At 40.4% G+C, this 19746-nt stretch overlaps 1 protein-coding gene across 8 annotated transcripts in view; it reads right to left on the bottom strand.

Moving 5' to 3' along the window:
• Positions 1-19216, bottom strand: part of FOXJ3 (forkhead box J3) — a 130868-nt gene extending 111652 nt beyond the window's left edge. For 4 of the 8 annotated variants that reach the window (XM_067725733.1, XM_067725730.1, XM_067725732.1 and 1 more), the window contains exon 1: positions 19078-19216. The gene's annotated coding sequence lies outside the window, so the exon portion shown is untranslated. Of the gene's footprint in view, positions 1-2862; positions 2885-13069; positions 13154-19000; positions 19020-19077 lie in introns of those variants that run through there. The other 4 variants (XM_067725726.1, XM_067725729.1, XM_067725727.1 and 1 more) reach the window with 4 other exon arrangements.
• Between the last annotated feature and the right edge of the window lie 530 nt (positions 19217-19746).

Consider the following 19746-nt stretch of genomic DNA (forward strand, 5'->3'; position numbering starts at 1 on the left):
ACAGACTGTTCCTAAACCAGAAGAGGAGGTTGCCCCAAAGAAAAAGATATCCCAGAAGAAACTGAAGAAACAAAAACTTATGGCCCGGGAATAAATGCCACAAAAAATAAATGCAAATAAAAATAAATTTAAAAAAAGAAAAACACAAGCAAAAAACGTGCATACAAATGTTCATAGCAGCATTATTTATAAAGCTAAAAGTGGATATAAACCAAATGTCCATCAACTGATAAACAGATAAACAAAATATGACATATCTGTACAATATCCATATAATATACAGTGGAATATTATTCGGCCATAAAAAAGGAATGCCGTACTGTTACATGCCACAATATGAATGAACTTTGAGAGCCTTATGCTTAGTGAAAGAAGTCAGACACAAAAGACCACATATTGTATGACTCCATTTATACAAAATATTCAGAATGGGGCAAATCCTAGAGATGGAAGGTAGATAGTAGTTGCCAGGAGATAGGGGGATGGGAGGAGGAATGGGGGTAGGGAATGACTGCTAACAGGTTTCTTTTGGGATTGATGAAAATGTTCTGGAATTAGATAGTGTTGATAGTTGCACGACCTTGTGAATAAAAAACTTTTGTATACAACCACCAAATTTTACACTTTAAAATGGTGAAGTTTTACTACCAACTCCAGCTCCTAAATGTCTTTCTAATCTACTGTGGCCTCAATGCCTTAGTTTCAGTTTTCTCCACTTTTAATTTAGATTACTGCGCCTAAATGGTGTCTTGAACACCAGTCTGGTTAACTGGAAGAACAAATGTACCAATCATCTTCTCCCTACCCAGGCAGATGCCCAGCAACATGGAACTCTCACAAAAGAAGGCTATGATTCACAGTGAAATCAGGAAAATCTCAGTGTCCTCCAAATCACAAACTCACATTTCTGAAGCCAACTATGTTGAACAATTATATTAATTTGTTCAATTACATCCAAAATTTATACAGTTTAAGTTGGTGTCAACAGCACCTAGTAGCATTTTCTGCAAATCCTTTGAAAATCAACATACGAGAAACTTTGCATAGCATGACACCACCAGAGGACAGGGAGTAAAAACCAGTCATTCACTGATGGGTATGCTACAAGAAAAACTACTGCAGTATACCCCATCACCAACAGAAAGAATATGGAATTCCTTTTAATATAAGCAGTCTTCATGTGTACATTAAAATGAGTTACAAACTATTCACATTTAGGAAGCAGATGTTTAACTAACAGGTATATAACAATACATTATCTGGGAGGAGGAGGTGAAATGGGACTAAGAATTTTGAAAAAGCTCCCAAGTAATTCTTATGAGCCCTTCTCTCCTCTCTCCCACCACACAGATATGCTTTATAGTTTACAAAGAACTTGCAACATTCATGACCTTGCATCAAGAACCCAACTGAGAATCTCAATTGTGACCTTGGGAATACTGTTAAAAGGAAAAATTCATGCCTCAGTTACTGTGACAGTAGCTTGAATGAAAGCAACACCATATCAGATAAAAGTAGGAATTAGGGCTTCCCTGGCGGCCCAGTGGTTGAGAGTCCGCCTGCCGATGCAGGGGACGCGGGTTCGTGCCCCGGTCCGGGAAGATCCCACATGCAGCAGAGCGGCTGGGCCCGTGAGCCATGGCCGCTGAGCCTGCGCGTCCGGAGCCTGTGCTCTGCAACGGGAGAGGCCACAACAGTGAGAGGCCCGCGTACCGCAAAAAAAAAAGAAAAAGAAAAAGTAAGAATTAAAACTTTGTTGAAAATGAATACTATAAGCACTAGAGGTCAAGAGATTATTCCTTCTTTTTCTAACTTCGGAATTTAGCTCTTTCAAAAGACCTGAAAGTAAAAAATTCACTAGCACCCATGAAGGAACAACCCCTCTGAATCAGGTTCCTTGACTGAACACTGTGAATTGTTATACCATTAGTCACAGGTAATCATTAAAGCAGTCATGGAAATAACCCGTGTCTTAATCAGCCTAAACAGGAAAAATCTGTCAGAGGAAGGCATAAAGGGAAAAGAATCCTGCTGAGTGAGTAGCAATCAAGCTGTCCACTGCAGCTTCACTAGTTAAACCTGAAGGCAGTGATGCAGCTATAGCTAGAAAGTGAGAACTCAAGAGTCACATGCTCTCAGAAAGCAAAAAATCATGTGAGAATGATCAATTCACCATGGTAATGTTAGAGGGAGAAGAGAGGCCAAAACTTAAATTTGGAGAACTCTAACAGATTTAGAGAAGACGAACCAGTTAAAAAAAAAAAAAACTTGAGAAAACTGTACTGGAGGTTGCAGCAAGTGATTTAATGGATAGAAAGGCAATAGTGCTACACACAGATTAAGATGGACATAAACTGAAAAGACAATACTGGCTTTTAATAGAAGATCATTATTACTATAGAGGGTGGATCTTGTGGACTAGTGAAAGCAAAAATTAGACTGCAAGGGTGTTAAGAATAAGGAGAGAGAGTGAAGTAAAAGTTTAGCCACAAACTATATACAATGAAAATAAACAGAAAACGCAAAAAAGGTCAAACAGAGCAGAGAGGAACAGATTAAGAAATCAGGAAAGGTGAAGAATATGTTAGAAAGCTCATCACAGTATATCCCCATTATCCTGTTTTATTCTTCATAGCTCGTCATCATCTGATATGATTTGATATGACTTTTGTTTCACTATCTGTTTCTCTCCCACTAGAATGCAGATAAAAGTTTCTGTTTCATTCTCTGTTATATCCCCAAATCCTGGTATACAGTCTGCAGCCATATTTGTTCAATGAATGAATAAACCAGGTTCCTCAAGAGTTGGAAAAAGAGAATAAACGTAAAATAAGAACAACTAAAATCTAACTGAAAACTCACCAGATTTTTTTTAATGTAGTCTTTGTATCCATTACTTCTCTCTGCCTCCAAGCAAGTAATTTCAGACAAATTCACAGCTAGAAAAGCAAGTTAGGTATCCAGAATATATAAAGGACCCTTACAACTCAATAATAAAAAGACAACCCAACTTATAAATGGGCAAAGATTTGGAGATACAGCACAGAGGAAGAGCATTTGACTGCAAAAAAAAAAAGGGGGGCAGAGATTTGAATACACATTTCTACAAAGAAGATATTAAAATGTCCAATAAGATATGAAAAGATGTTCAACGTCATTAGTTATTAGGGAAATGCAAATCGAAATAACGAGATACCACTTCACACCAGCTAGGATGGCTATAATCAAAACAACAGATAATAACAAAGGTTGCAAAGATGTGAAGAAACTGAAGCCCTCATACATTGATAGTGAAAAACGTAAAACAGTGCAGCCACTTTGGAAAACAGCTTGGCAGTTTGTCAAAAAGTTAAACATAGAGTAATCATATGACACAGCCATTCCACTCCCAGGGAATATACCCAAGAAACGAAAACATACCTCCACAGAAAAATCTGTACACGAACGTTCACAGCAGCAAAAAATCATAATAGCAATAGTGGAAACAATCCAAATGCCCAGTAACTTGACGAATGGATAAATAAGATGTTATAACCATACAGCAGAATATTATTTGGCAATAAAAAGGAATGGTACGTGCTACAACATATATGACCCTTGAAAACATGCTAAGTGAAAGAAGTCAGTAACAAAACTACACATTACACGATTCCATTTATATCAAATGTCCAAAACAAATTTATATTAATAGTTAGATTATGGATTAGTAGTTAGATTAGTAGTTTCATAGGGCTGGGGAGGCAGGTAAAGTGGATTGACTGCTAATGAGTGTGGGGTTTCTTTTAGAGGGAGAGGAAAACATTCTATAATTAGACTGCAGCAATGATTACACAACCCTATGAATATGTTAAAAAAAAAAACATTGGGGCTTCCCTGCTGGCACAGTGGTTAAGAATCCGCCTGCCAATGCAGGGGACATGGGTTCGAGCCCTGGTCCAGGAAGATTCCACATGCTGCAGAGCAGCTGGGCCCGTGCACCACAACTACTGAGCCTGTGCTCTAGAGCCCGTGCTCTGCAACAAGAGAAGCCACCACAATGAGAAGCCTGTGCACCGCAACGAAGAATAGCCCCCACGCTCAGCAACAAAGACCCAACGCAGCCAAAACTAAATAAAATAAATTTATAAAAAAACAAAACCATTGAATTTTACACCTTAAACAGGTGAATTATATGGTATGTGAATTTTATCTCAATAAAGCTGGGGGGGTTCCTTTGGTTTTTTTAAAAGAGCAAGTTTAAGAACCATCACACACAAAATGTTCTCTTGTTCTGTAAGCTGCTGCTTCACTAGTGCCATATGAGTGCCCCCCGCACCCCACAAAATGGAAAAGGGGAGAGTAAAAGTAATGACTTCACCAGAAAGCAACTCTACTATAGCAATTATTTTGAAATCTATAACCCCTTGAACCATTAGTGATTCAAGAAAGTTTGTTTTCTGGTGGGCTCCACCATTTCCAAACCATACTGTTTATTAATTAAACATGTTTAATGAAGATACACTTATGTATACACCTCTATATACCCTGAAAAAATTCTATAGGAAACCACTCTAACACTATATATCAACTACTTAGGTTATAACCCTCTCTTCCTAAAAACAACACTAGGGCCAGGTGTTGTTATTCTCTTATAACAGAAGATGAAAAAAAGCATGCCAACCAACAATCAGCTTCAGCTTTATAAGACTGTTCCTGTAGGAGTAGGAAGTGTAAGGCTGAACTGTCTCTTTACCCTCCATAGTTTAGGATTGCTGTCAATAAAACAGGTGGTAAATGTGGGTGAGGGGAGCTTCTTGGCCAAACATCACAGAGCTGTAACTTCTTCCAAACCCCAAACCTAACTTCCTGAAATTTATGTAAGCAGATCACAGGCCACCCTCTTCAAACCAAATCATAACCCAAGCAAATAACACAGGATTCTATTTCTGGGTCTGTCATTAACTCACTGGATAGTCCTGAAACTTCAGTCTCTCTACTATGCTCAATAACTTAACTACAATTTCCAGTCTCAAAATCAAATCATGTGGTCTAATAAAGAACATTTCCCCAACTTGTAGGTGTACTTTTATGGAAAATCTAACAAAGGTGTATGAAGTTAAATCACATTATATGTTTAAATCATCTTTAATGAATATACATGAAGTATGAAAAATTCAAAAGACTGTTTACTCCAAAAATGTTGAACTCTTCCATTTTAAAGTTTTAAAGGTATTCACTAAACAGAGAAAGAATAAGTTTCCAGAGGGCTGAAGGGTTCTGAGGCTTTAAATTTAATCTCAGTTATATTTAGAAAACCAAGATGCCACCTCTCTGGATCCCATATCTTTATCTTGGGCATTTGATGCATGTGCTTTGCCTGGTATAATTCAAAGCAAGAGATCCTACCATATCTCTGAAATGTAAATTGAACATATCAGGGATTTCCCTGGTAGTGCAGTGGTTAAGAATCCACCTGCCAATGCAGGCAACATGGGTTCGATCCCTGGTCCGGGAAGATCCCACATGCCGCGGAGCAACTAAGCCCATGCACCACAACTACTGAGTCTGCGCTCTAGAGCCCGTGAGCCACAACTACTGAAGGCTATGCGCCTAGAGCCGTGATCCGCAACAAAAGCAGCCACCAAGAGGAGAAGCCTGCGCACCACAATGAAGAGTAGCCCCCGCTCACCGCAGCTAGAGAAAGCCCGCACACAGCAAAGCATAACCAACGCAGCCAAAAATAAATTAATTTAAAAAATAATAAAATAAATTGAACATGTCAGAACAACATATTGGTTGTCAGAGGAATGAGATGCTATACACCTAAAAAGATGGGCAGCTATAGTCTCCACTCCTAGAGCTGTTTAACAAAATTAAAATTACCTGCCTGGTCCTCAAAGCAAGTCTACAAACCATGGCCAACTTTATAAGAATCATTTCTATCCAATTCCTGGAAATCCTAATTCAACAGTCTAGAGCAAAACCTAGGAAATCTATTCATTACAAGTATCAGGTGATTCTGATACACAGCTTAATTCAGGAACTATTGGTTTAGGAGAAGGATAGCAGAAAGGTTTCATATCATTTGCCAATTATACTCGATAGGTAGTAGCTGCCTGAAGTGCTACACTGCGAAGGTCATGTCTAAAAACAAGAAATTAGTAGTTTGCCATGGACATGGTGATGGGGAAGTGGCAACATCCAAACCATGTATCTGCCATTATGTGATTCAGACCACTGAATGGGCTTTTTTCTATTTTTAAGGAGGCTTTTGGGGTAAAAGAAGAGACCCAGAACTGGATTATTTACTTTTATTTTATTTTATTTATTTTTAATTTTTGGCTGCATTGGGCCTTCGTTGCTGCATGTGGGCTTTCTCTGGTTGCGGCGAGCAGGGGCTACTCTTCTTTGTGGTGCACAGGCTTCTTATTGCGGTGGCTTCTACTGTTGTGGAGCATAGGCTCTAGGCACGCGGGCTTCAGTAGTTGTGGCTTGCGGGCTTCAGTAGTTGTGGCTCGCGGGCTCTAGAGCGCAGGCTCAATAGTTGTGGCGCACGGGCTTAGTTGCTCCACGGCATGTGGGATCTTCCCGGACCAGGACTCGAACCCGTGTCCCCTGCGTTGGCAGGCAGATTCTTAACCACTGCGTCACCAGGGAAGCCCCTGGATTATTTACTACTAACTGGCAGAAGCTCTGTCTCTGGAAAGGTAGTAGGCAGGAAGAACAGCCCTACTGGCATATGTGCCAGGACTCTCCAAAAGTTAATTATTAAGATTTCCAATATTATACAGAAAAAGAAGACAAGATTTTTGCTCTCAAAATATCTATAATCTTGTTTGAGAAATGAAAATTCTACATGACAATATAAATTTGGTCCAAAAAAGGATATTTGTGTCTTGACAAGTTCCACGTTCCACTAAAGGTGGGAATTAGTGGAGCATTGAGTGCCAGGCCCAAAACAGTATAGTTTGGATTGATTCAAAAGGCAATCAACTGTGGGTTCCTGATCAGGACATGCCTGAAGTAATGTACTAAGAAGATACCACTAGCAGCATTTTCCAGGAAAATATATGGGAGGATATATAATCAAGGCATGACCCATCCGAAGGCAAATAATCTCTTTCGTATTGTTTCTGTATGTACCTGTCTCTGCCACTGGATTGCAGGCCTCCTAGTAGGCCAGGCACATGTCAAATTAACCTTTCTACCTCCCATAATGCCTAGGACATGTTTTGTACATAACAGTCCAAAATGTTTGCTGAATTCCTGTAAATGAAGGAAAACTCTTAGGGCTATTTCAAAAGAAACAGTAACAGAACTTGGTATAGAGACAGGAAAGGTCAAAGAAGTGGACACAATGAAATTATGCCAAAAAGTAAGGGGGGAACTGTGTTAGGCTAAAAGAGACAACAAACGTAACAACTAGATGTAATGCGTAGACCTTGTCTGAATCCTGATTCAATTAAAAACCGACTGTAAAAAGACACAAATAGTCAAGGACACATTTATTATGAACTGGATATTGTGATAACACTAGTAGGAAATATTGTTAATTTCGTTAGCTACAATAATGGCATATGGTTATGTAAGAAATGTCTATACTTTTTAGAGATGCATACTGATGTTTGTAGGGGTGAAAAGACAATGCCTATGATTTTCTTTAAAACACTTAAGCAAAAGATAGTTGAGGCATATACAGCAAACAACTTAATAATTATTAAATCTGTAATGGGTATAGAGGGATTCACTATATTTTATCTAGTTTTGAGTATACTCAGCAGTGATGGACTTTTATGTTACTCCAGCATTGTACAACTAATTCTTTTTCTTTTCTTTCTCAGATTTCAGGAAACTTAAGAATCACTAGTACTTCTGAGAAAACAACCTAGACTCAATCAGAAAAAAAATGGGCATTCATGTGTTAGCTCTACTAATAGGAAATCAGAGAATCTACTCAAAGAACTTCTTGTAAATTAATATGAGAACTGAATATGAGCCAAGACAGTGACTCAGCTGCTAAAACGAAAACACAGTCTTAGGGTTCATTAGAAGAACAGTATCCAGATCAACGAGGGTAGCAGTCCCATTCACTCTTCACTGGTTAGCTCACAACTGGAGTATTGTGTTCTGTTTGAGTACCACGTTTTAAGAACACTTATGAGCTAGAATGCTTGCAGGGAGGGAAATCAGCCTAGTGAAGAGTTTAGAAGCCAAATGTCAAGTATAGAATGAAGAAAATGGGTGTGTTTAGCTTGAAGAAAACACTTTCCAGCATTCCCTGTCTCCTCTACCGTAGAGACTCAGTGTAATATTTTCCAGAGCTGTTAACAGGCATTCCATAATCAAGTAAGTTTGAGTCAAGTATTTTTTTTCTCTCTAAGGGACTTATCAAAGTGTTCAATATCCTAAAGCGCTTTATCACTCTTCAAGAAGTTGTTCAGTATTTCCCAAATGTAACCATTCATTCATTCAACAAATATTTACTGAGCACCTATTATTTACGAACACTCCTCCAGGCGCTGAGAATAAACAATGAACATTTTCAATATCCTTGAGGATAGTTTGTCAAACAGCCAGGCTGGGCCTCTTGCTACTCCTCTAACTTGCATTGTTGTTCCTCATCTCTAGGTTTTTGATTATGCAGTCAGCCTAGTCGACCCCATCACTAATCTTAATTCAAACATTATTGTTTCCAAGAAGTTTCCTGATCATCATAAGCAAAACCACTCTTTTCAACAAACCCATGACTTTCTCTGTATCAGTTCTCTGAGAAGAGACTATGCCTCTTAATTACCTTTGGATCTCTCACAATGCCCCGGACCATGTTTTGCATATGTAGGTGCTGACAAAATATTTGCTGAATGAACAATCGCATTCATATATTTAGAGTTATCTTGTCAAAGAAGGCAAACTAGGTGTCTAATGCTCTGCAGAGAAGGACTAGGAAAAAGAGATGAAGTTACAAGCAAATTTTGCCCCAATTAGAGCTAACAACAAACAGGCTACCTTACGGCTATCGGTGACTACAGGTGTTCTAAGAGTAGGCGAATGACTCTTTCTCAAGTGTTTTAGTGGGATATCTCGCTGGCCTGAATAAAAGATTAACTCTTAAGATGTTAGGAACTACTATATATCTATATATTACATATATAGACATACATACATATATATATTAGACAAAAGGTAACTTTTGATACAATGCATCGATGTTAATATTCTTAAAGTTAAGCTCAAATATGAAATATCCTTCCATTTACTAGTACAGTTGATCCTGGAATAACATGGGGGTTTACCCGAGTATAACTTACAGTTGCCCCTCCATATCTGCAGTTCCTCCGCATCGGCAGATTCAAACCATGGACCGTGTAGTACTGTCATAGTCACAATAGAAAAGTATCCTCCTACAAGTGGTCCTGTGCAGTTCAAACCCTTGTTGTTCAAGGATCAACAGTAGAGAGAATAAAAGACAACAAAAGACACTGTCTCCATCCTAGAAGAATCAACACAGGTTTCTTAATTATGCTCCCAAAGCAAATCGGATATAAATATAAACGCCTGGGTCATCTACCTCAGTAAACAACGCTCCTTAGATAAGGCAATTCTCTAGATCAAGGATTTTCAATATTTTGGAGTCAGAAAAATAATTATGAAACCATCAGCTCCTCTTAAAGCCATCTAACCACACCACCAAAAGCATTAAATTCTTCAAACAAGTTAGTCATGCTGCTTTTTAGTTAAAAACTAGAAAAACAGAAAAAAATGGGTCTCTCCATATGCCTAGGATCTCTCTTCTGATGTCTCTCCCAAACCAAAAGCTGTAGTCCTTGATGGCAGGGACCCTATCAGTTACTTGTGTCCCCAGCATTTAGTACAGTTCCCAGGACATAACACATGGTGAATAAATGAGCAAATGAATGAGAGAAACTGAGTCCAATGTCCCCGGATGAAAACAAGTACCTTAAAGAATCAATGACAATTTGGTTTTTCTTATTAGAAATCTGCCAAGGAAATTAAAGCAGATGAGTAGGTTCTTAAATCCAGTTTTCACTATAAGTCAGAGTGCTACTTTTAGGTCATTTATTGATAAGTAATTACTATATGTAAACCTAAGTTCCTGGTTGCTTCTGGGGGACTAAAATTAATTTATTGACCACCAGAGCTAAATGACCAATTTCTAAAAAGAAAAACCCAAAACACTTAATACACCCACAACCTGACCTATAAGATTATAATCAAATAATTTATCAAACTGATTTATTAACATAACTGCCTAAAAAGCAAAATACTTTGATAGCACCAGTGTTTAAACTACTCTTCAAAAGTGCTACGATTCACATTTTTCCAAATTCTCATTTGAACCATAAAAATCATACATGTTTATTTTTTAAAGACTAGAAAACAGAAGACTATAAAAATGATATATGCTCACTGTAGAGAACTTATAGAAAATATAAACAGGTTCAAAGGTGAAAATAAAGACTACCCAACGTGATGCTTTCTTTCCCAGTCTTTTTTTCTGTGTAGTTATAAGTTCTTTATATACTGTCACTCTTCCTGCCCATCGGCAAAAAACAATATGTTCGCACTATGGCAGTAACCCAAGCACCCTCAATCTCTAAATGTGCCAGATACAATTCCTCATTCTCTATATTTTTATAGATGTATACTTTCATAATAATAAGACCAAATCTGCTATTTAGTAATCCTTAAAAGTTTCCCTTCTGATTCCATCTCCTCACTTCCAGAATTCACAAAGAATGCAAGTTCAAGTAAAAATACATCCAATTACTGGAAATGGACCCAAATTTAACAAAGGAAGAAGCTGCTCTCAACAGTTGTATGCACCCTAGTCTGACATTATCACAAGACAATGCTCCAAGGAGCCCAGGTCCTTTGGGGTTCTTAAACTTTAATTTCTACCTCAGAAATCCAAGCGTGTGCTGCATAAAAACCTTGTCAGCTGGGCTTCCATGGGGGCGCAGTGGTTAAGAATCCGCCTGCCAATGCAGGAGACATGGGTTTGAGCCCTGGTCCGGGAAGATCCCACATGCCACAGAGCAACTAAGCCTGTGCACCACAACTATGGAGCCTGCGCTCTAAAGCCCATGAGCCACAACTACTGAGCCCACGTGCCACAACTACTGAAGCCCGCGTACCTAGAGCCTGTGCTCTACAACAAGAGAAGCCACCAGTGAGAAGCCCGCACACCACAAGGAAGAGCAGCCCCCACTCACCACAACTAGAGAAAGCCCACGTGCAGCAATCAATCAATGAATAAATAAGAACGCAATGTAAGTTTAAAAAAAAAAACCTTGTCAGCTTTCTACTAAAAAGTACAAGACTAGAGCCAGAATGCAGGATCTAGGCTCCTGTCTCTGCTCTATTAAATAACTAAGTGACACTAAGTCAATCTTAGCTTGTATCTCATTTTCTCCATTTATCAACAGGAATACGAATATTATTGCCTTACCTATATCACAGGACTGTTTTTCTAATAGATCAGAGAAAAAGCTTTTCATAAAGTATTATTCAAATTAAGGTGGAAATCTTTCCAACGCACACATGCCCTATAACAGACATAAAACATGACTTCCCTGATACACAAAGACGCCATTTCTGATGGTGATTACTATCTACATATACACGTGAGACAATACCATCAACAGGTCCTTACACAGGGTAGACAAGTAAAGCATGTCACAGATTCACAGACCCAACCACACTAGCAAAAACTGATGCCATATATGGTTTATCTCCTGCCATGACAGTCTGCTCCATCTTCATTCAGAAGAGTCAACCTGCTCCTGACTGCAGCATATTTGACTGTTGTGTCTGTAATTAATTTCCCAAAGTTCTACAGACAAGCCACAGAAACTTTTTAGTTCTTTTTAATAATTTAATAAGCACCCATATACACACCAGCCAAAGTCTAGGATATTAATAACTTCTTTCTACCATACTGCACCCCTCCCAATCCCATCTCTCTGGAAGCAAACAGAATTTGAAATTGTTATTAATGAGTTCTAGCAGTCTTCCTCCCTTCATCCATGCTCTCATAAATCTATGTTTCACAGTAAGGCCAGGTCTCAGCCGTAGAAAAAGCCAATTCCAACTTCTGAAATGTTTAATAAGGTGACACTGGCACCACACTTTACCAATCAATCAGAAGATCAGTCTTATATCCTTGACACCACTATACCACTGGGCAGGACTCCATCTAGGTAGAATTCATTTACACGTTTTAGCTTTGTACTCCAGGTAAAAACTTTAGCTAAAACTAAGTTACTAGATAAAGTCTCCTTCACACACAGGGTCATCCTAGGATAATCAGTCAAGTCTTCAATGGAATCCATGACATATATATTATTTGAAAATAATGAAAAAATAGCCAATGCTACAGTTTAAATGTTTGTGTCCCTCCAAAATTTGTATGTTGAAATCCTAACCCCCAAAGATGACGATATTAGGACGTGGGGTCTTTGGGAGGTAGTTAGATCATGAGGGCAGAGCCTTCATGAATAGGACTAGCCTCTTATAAAAGATCCAGGAGGGATCCCTTGCCCCTTCCACTATGTGAGGACACAGCAAGAAAGTGCCAATTATGACCCAAGAAGGGGACCCTCACCAGAAGGTGACCATGCTGGCACTTGATCTTAAGACTTTCCAGCCTCCAAAACGATGAGCAATAAATTTCTGTTGTTTATAAGTTACCCAATCTGTGGCATTTTGTTACAGCAGCCCAAACAAAGACAGTCAACATGCCAGGTTTCTAGACTCTCTCTAAACACTTCCACCCAAGGACTTTGCCCATCTCCAAATTGTTAGCATTCAACTCAGAAGAGTTTTCTAGGACTATGTTCTAACAAGTTTCTCTTATTGCATCCCACAACAGACCTGTTGATGGGAAATAAGTCAGACAGAGCAGTGTTAATGTAGGTCTGATTATACCAAAATGAAATCACTTTAGATTTACAGTAAAATTCTTAGAGCAACCAAAGTAGTTTAGTAATTACTAGAAACTAAACTTAACGGTGCCAAAGAGTTCTTATTGAAAATGGTCCTAATTAGCTTATAGCATATTCATACTTACCCAGTATTTTCTGTTGTTACAGCATTAAAGTTTGACACCATATATGAGTCTCATTTGCTCTCCATTTGTTGTTTTGTCTCAATTCTACAGAAAAGTAATAACCACTTTGAAAGACATTGCATTCTCAGGTTATCAGCTGATATACCAAGTAAAATAGCAGCCAAGGTACGTAACTACAAAAGATTACTTAAAATAAGTAGAATGCCGTTGTTATAAATATAAATACATCGGGTTCCATATAACAAAGCTATTTCCATGTCCCAGCAGATGGCTCACAGTAATAATGCTCAGTGGATCTGGTTATAACAAATTCTATTAAATCCAAAATCCTGTATAGCAGATGCCTTTTCCAATTTCAGTATAAGTCAATCTCTTTAACCAAAACACTGTGCTTTGGTTCTTGTTATTTGTGCACTAAAATCCAGTTATGCCAAATAAGACGGTCAAATTTTTTGACCGTTGTTATAAAATGCCTCTGTGGTGTTTTCTGAGTTTTGGGGTGGAGGAGGTAAAGAGTACCTCCATCTAGGACTGAAAGGCTAACTGTTCAAAATGGAAAACAAAGATTCACAGTTAAAGGGAGGCTCAGGAGAGGTTAAAGTAAGCTTCAGCTGTCCTAAGCCAAGGTTTCTGAATAGCGACAATGTGGAAAGCTAATGACTAACAAAGCTGACAGTGAAGAGCACTGAAAATAATGCAGTTTCTGAGTTGAGAGGCTATTAGCAGGGATAAACAGAAAAAAAATGTACCTGGATGCCTACACAACACGTATCTCTGTACACTGAAGTGTTAGATTGATATTTAAAAGAAATGTGGATGCAATGTCAACTTAATTTTGCTGTTTGTTTCCCCAACTACATTCAAAATCCAATCTTCATATTCTGGTCATACTCTTACTTGAAATAATACCCTCTACTAATTCATAACACAGTTAACAGTACAGTGATTAAGAGTCACTGAGTTCTGAAAATAGACTGCAGGGGTTCAAATCCTGGTTCTTTCCATCCCTAGCTACATACCCTTAGGCAAGTTACTTAACCTCTCTATGCCTGTATCCTCATCTGTAAATTTTTGATAACAAAAAAACCTACCTTTTAGAGTTGTTGTGAGGATTATATGAATAATAAATGAAAAACAGTTAGAACACTTTCGAGCCCATCCTAAGGCCTCAGAAAATGTTAGCTATTATTATTACCACTACCACTATCACCATCATCACATTAATCCCCAGTAAAGTTCTGAAAGAAAGGCAGAAATATGAAATGACTTATCTAAATCACAAACAAGTGACAGAACGAAGTAAGAAAAAATCTCATTTTATGTCCTGAAGATCAAACATTACAAGTTACTGATTCCCTAAGCAAGGGGATTTTCCAACTCTCTAATTCTCCAGGAATTCACAAGAGGCTCCTTTAAGTTAGAATAGCAGCATAGAGAAGTGGAAAGAGCAATGGGCATGCACTAAGATGATCTAATTGCTCCAACACTGACTTAACTGGGCAATCTTGGGCAAGTCACCTAATCTAAACTTCAAAATTACTCATCTTAAAAAACGCTTTGCCTACATCACAGGGTTGTTGCATGATAAAATAGATAACACATGAGAAATCATATGTAAACCATAAACACACCATATGAATGTTCAAAAGCCATGTCATACTCATCTTTATATCCCCAGTGCCTAGCAGAATGCATAATAGAGGTTATAATCTAAAAGACAAGCCATGAGAGGGATGGAGTTGGCAGGGTGAAGATTAAAATGAAGATAGGGAGGATTTTTAAAAGAGTAAGAAACCCCAATGTCCATCAACTGATAAGTAGATACTTAAGGTAGTAGAGCCATACAATGGAATATTCAACAATAAAAAGGAATGACATACTGATACATACTACAAAAATGGATAACCCTTGAAACACTATGCTAAGTGAAAAAAGCCAGACACAAAAGACCACATGTTGTATGATTCCATTTATACAAAATGTTCAGAATAGGCAAATCTACAGAGATGGTAAGTACATTAGTGGTTGCCTAGGACTGGGGAATGAGGGGGAAATGGAGAGTGACTGTTAATGGTCACAGACTTTCTCTTTTGGGATGATGATTGTGGTGATGGCTGCACAATTTGGTGAATATACTAAAAATCACTGAACTGTATGTACACTTTAAATGGGTGAATTGTATAGTATGTGAATTATCTCAGTAAAACTGTTTAAAAAAAGAATAAAAAGTGTGAGAGAAAGTATTAAATCACTGGCTTTAGAACACGTTTCTTTTTTTTTTTTAAGAAAAAAAGTGAGTTTTCTGATATTTGAGTAGCTTGGACATGTGGACAAGAATGGGACTGGAGGAAGCAATAGGAGAAAATACTAAGAATTACCACACCAGACCACAAAATCTCTACAAAGCCTTCTGCGGAAAGCAAATCTGGCATCTCTTCTTATCCTTCCTTTCAAAATTCTAAGGTTATAAATCACCTCCTGGTTCAATAGTCTTTTCATCATGATGATTGTTTCTGAACTTTGAGACTACATCTGATACTGTCTACCACACTATCCTTCCTATCCTTGGCTTCTGTGGCACTGATGTACTTCCTGGTTCTTCTCAGAATGCTTTACCTATTAGCCTATAATGTCACCCACAGTTCCAAACCTCAAAGTTCTCTCGCCATCATGCTACTAACCTCCCAACACTCACCTACTCACATATTTTTTTTTACTACCAAATACAGTCCTGGTAAGTGCACAATCTACATTGCATCTCTGTTCATCTTATAGTGATATACTACAGGATTCCTCTATTCAAATCTTATCTTCACTAAGGTTGGGAAGCAGTGGTATGACTCAACCAAAATAATTCCTATATATTTTTTCTTTTGAATAGATCTGTTTTTCTAATTGTTGTGCTTAGATTAATATTAAACTAGCCTGCATTTCCAGAGCAAAACCAGCAAGGAGAAAAGGCTATCGGGAGTTGCAGAAGACTAGCCTTTTATTGAAAACTTGATTGAATACAATTGAAGTGCTGACCATAACCCACCTTAGCTCATTTATCTTCACAGTGACGCTTTCCTAATTTCCTCATCATTATCAGCCATTCTCCCAGGATTCTAGGCTTTAATCTTTTAATGTTTAATTTGCTCTCTTCCCTTGGCACACATTCAATCATCACTAAGTTCAAATTAATTTTTACTCAAACATACATCCTCTTATATATTCTATACACCCTTTCATAGGACAATATAAAGATTAAATGCATAGGCTCAAAGGCAAGACTGCCTGGGTTCAAATCCTGGCTCTGCTGCTTACTCTCTATAGGATTTAGGGCAAGTTACTTAACCTTTCTGTAACTCGGTTTCTTCATAGGAATAATAAGACCTTATTATGAAGATTTTGTGAGTTAAATACATGTGAATACCTTAGAACATTGTGCCTGGCATACAGTACTCAATAAATGCTAGCTATTATTTTATTCCAAACATCACCATTTTATCTCAGACTCTCATCATCTTGTTCCTAAAATTCTCCAAGAGCCTTCTAGTCAGTCTTCCTACTCCAGGACATTCAACTAATTATGAAAACCTTCCTCAGGAACAATATGCATCATCTTACTCTCAATCTTTAGAACCCACTGTGGTACCCCATCAAATTAAACCCTATATCCTTAATAAGGTCCTCCACCAATACACACTCACCAAGCCTAAACTCATTTATTCTTATTCACCAATACAGATTCCCTATGCCAGTCAAACTGCTCAATATCTTTTGTACATTGCCACGTCTATGTCTTTGCAAATACCCCTTAACTAAATACATCTCTTGCCCTTTGAAAATTCCAAATTTTCCAAATCTCACTTATACCTTTGACTTTGGCTGCACTGTTATCCCAACCAGGAGCTTGATGTTGCTTGGAATTATGAATGATGCATGTTACATGTTGTTTCCCCAACAGAAGTGTGAAGAGACCACATATTTTATTCCTTGTGTCTCTTCATACAGACCACTTCACACGTAGCACTGTATTTTGCAGAAGTACACAAATGCTGACTTAACTAAATAAATATGCCTCAGAATGTATCAGAACAGCATTCTCTATTTTCCACTGCCCCACCCATACTTACCATGGTGAGGGCGGACAGAATCTGTATTTAAATATTTTTATTTTACACACCTAGAAAGAGAATATACTAACAATTGTACCAGATAAAAGAAAAAACAAACATACACTTAAAGAGAATGCACATGTGAAAAACCAAGAAAAAGTGAGAACTGGCCATTTTGGAATCTAAAAAGTGACTTCAAAATATGAGGATTTTTCATTTCACCAAACTAATGAATCAAAAAGAGCCAAAATAAACATGTCCTGACCCCATCCAAAAAAAAAACCTAATAAAAGCATGAGGAAGACCCCAGCACCTTCAGCAGCACAAAACCAAGAAAATGATTCATCTTAACTCCAAGAACACAAAAAGAAAACAGATATCTAAAAAATTCAATCAAATCTCTAGATACTACCCAAAGAGAAAAACAGAGAGGAGTTATTGCTTTTCTATAAATATCTGCTAAAGTCTAGGAGGAATACAAGGCTTCTCTCACTGCTGCCGTGTCCTGCTCCCAGTTAAGGGAGCAATCTGTGGTCACAAAAGAGCAAAACACAGGAAGATGGAAACCTTAACCTGGAAGAGACATTAAGGAAAGAAACTACTCAAAACACGTTTCAAAAACAGTTTCAAAAACCAGAGAGTGCAATGACACTCAACAGAAAGAGAGGAAAAGTGAAATAAAAGAGCTCCCACGAAATGAGTGACTCAGTGAAACTACCTAGTGCTGCCTTGCAAATAAAGAGCTATGCATGTAACACATCCATGACATGCACGCCTGCTTCACTGGCAAACAAAACAGAAGGAAAAAATAAAGTAAATGTTAGGAAAAGACAAGGAAGATGCCCACCAATCTCTAACTCTCTGGCCAGCCCAACTCAGCTCATTCAGGAATCCAACTAGGAACAACTGAGACGTGGATTGCACAACACAGAAAAGAAAACGCTTCGCCAATCATACACACAAAAAGTAAAATGGAGAAGTGAAAACTATGCACCTCAATGCATCAGCAGCTAAAGCATATTATTCTCTCTTTAGGATTAAATGGTAAAGAAAAGAACAAGAGCTAAAGGAAGAGGAGGAAGATGTCAATGAAACCAAGTCCCCTACTGGTCTCAATTTCAGAGACTACAAGTCTTGCTTCTTCCAGCTGACCAACAGTACGCCTCGGCAAAGCAAAATGACCCTAACACCTTCCACGCCACCCGGAGGAAATCAGAGTAAAAACCACCCCGCTTTAACCTCCCTCCTCACTAGCTGCAAAAATGGAGGCGGGGGGGGGGGACACCCTACCACGTGGGCAGGATGCAACACACACAGGACAGCAACACGTCCGCATGGAACGGCTGCCTCTGCCCAATGCCGGTAAAGGACACGGCGACAGGATGGGTGGGAACGCAGGCCCCCGCACGGGCCTCCTCACCCCGAAGGGCACCCCCGATGCGCGAGATACTGGCCGCCTCGCCGGCCGAAAAGCACCCCGGAGCTTGAAAGGAAGAAGCTGCATCGTGCCGGGAAAGGGGGCTAGTCCAGGCCAGAGGCAGGTCACGGAAGGAAGACGGCCACTGTCCTCGGACTCTACGCTCCCGGGAACTCAGTCTGGCTCCCCCGGGCCCCGCCTGGGGGAGGGGCGGGAGGTGCGGAGCCGCCGCTTCCCCGCTGAGGAGCAGCAGCAGCTGAGAAGCGCCGCGGGGGAGGGAGCGACACAGCCCTCGCCGCCCGCCAGGCCTCAGCCTGGGCCCGGGCCCCCTGCCCCGCCCCGCCCGCCGCCGGCCCCGCGATGCGACCGCGGCTGTGAGGAGGGAGACGGCGTCTCGAGGAGGGCAGCCCCTACCTCCGTCCCGGGAGATGCCCCGGCCCCGCCTCCTCGCCCGCCGTCCCGGCCCGACCACCCCGGCAGCGGGCGCTCACCTCAGGCTGCGCAGGCCGGTACGGCCCGGCCGAGCCCCCGGCCGCTGTGTGCGTCTCCGCCCCCCGGGAAACGTCCCAACGGTGCCTGGTGCGAGCGGCCGAGGCCCGGAGCAGCGCCGAGAACGGCGGCGGCAGCGGGAGCAGCCAACATCCGGGGCCGCGCACCCGGAACTACTTCCCAACCCGCTCCCCCTCCCGCCCCCGCCGCCGCCGCCGCCGCCGCCCCCGCCCCCGCCTCCTGCGACGTCGCTGCGCACCGGCACGGCGTCAGCGGCGTCACGACTCCTCCGCGGTCACAGTCGTGGCAACGCTCTTGTGATCCTTCCGCTGGAACAAGTAGTGCCCTGGGACTCCCGGGGCCTTGGTTCTGTGCTGTGGGTGTCAGCCAGCCGCCGGCACCTCCGAGCGACTTGGGGCGGGGATGATGGCTTGGACCAGGTCTCTGCTCCTCAGAGTGGCGGCCGGGGAGGGAGGGCGGCGGGGGCGGCTCTTTGGTTGAGGACAGCAGGGACCTCTGCCTGGGATCCTGCCCAGGGATTCCAGAGTCCCGTCCTCCGGGGGAATGGCGCCTTGTGACCTCTCCGCTAACCTCCTCCACCTCACCTTAGCGATAGGCACCTTAGCCTCTCCGGAAGACTGGGCACCACGGATTCTACGACCCCCACAAAG

The sequence above is a fragment of the Pseudorca crassidens genome, chromosome 2 (genome assembly GCF_039906515.1).
Source record: "Pseudorca crassidens isolate mPseCra1 chromosome 2, mPseCra1.hap1, whole genome shotgun sequence".
In the NCBI taxonomy this organism is placed as follows: Eukaryota; Metazoa; Chordata; class Mammalia; order Artiodactyla; family Delphinidae; genus Pseudorca; species Pseudorca crassidens.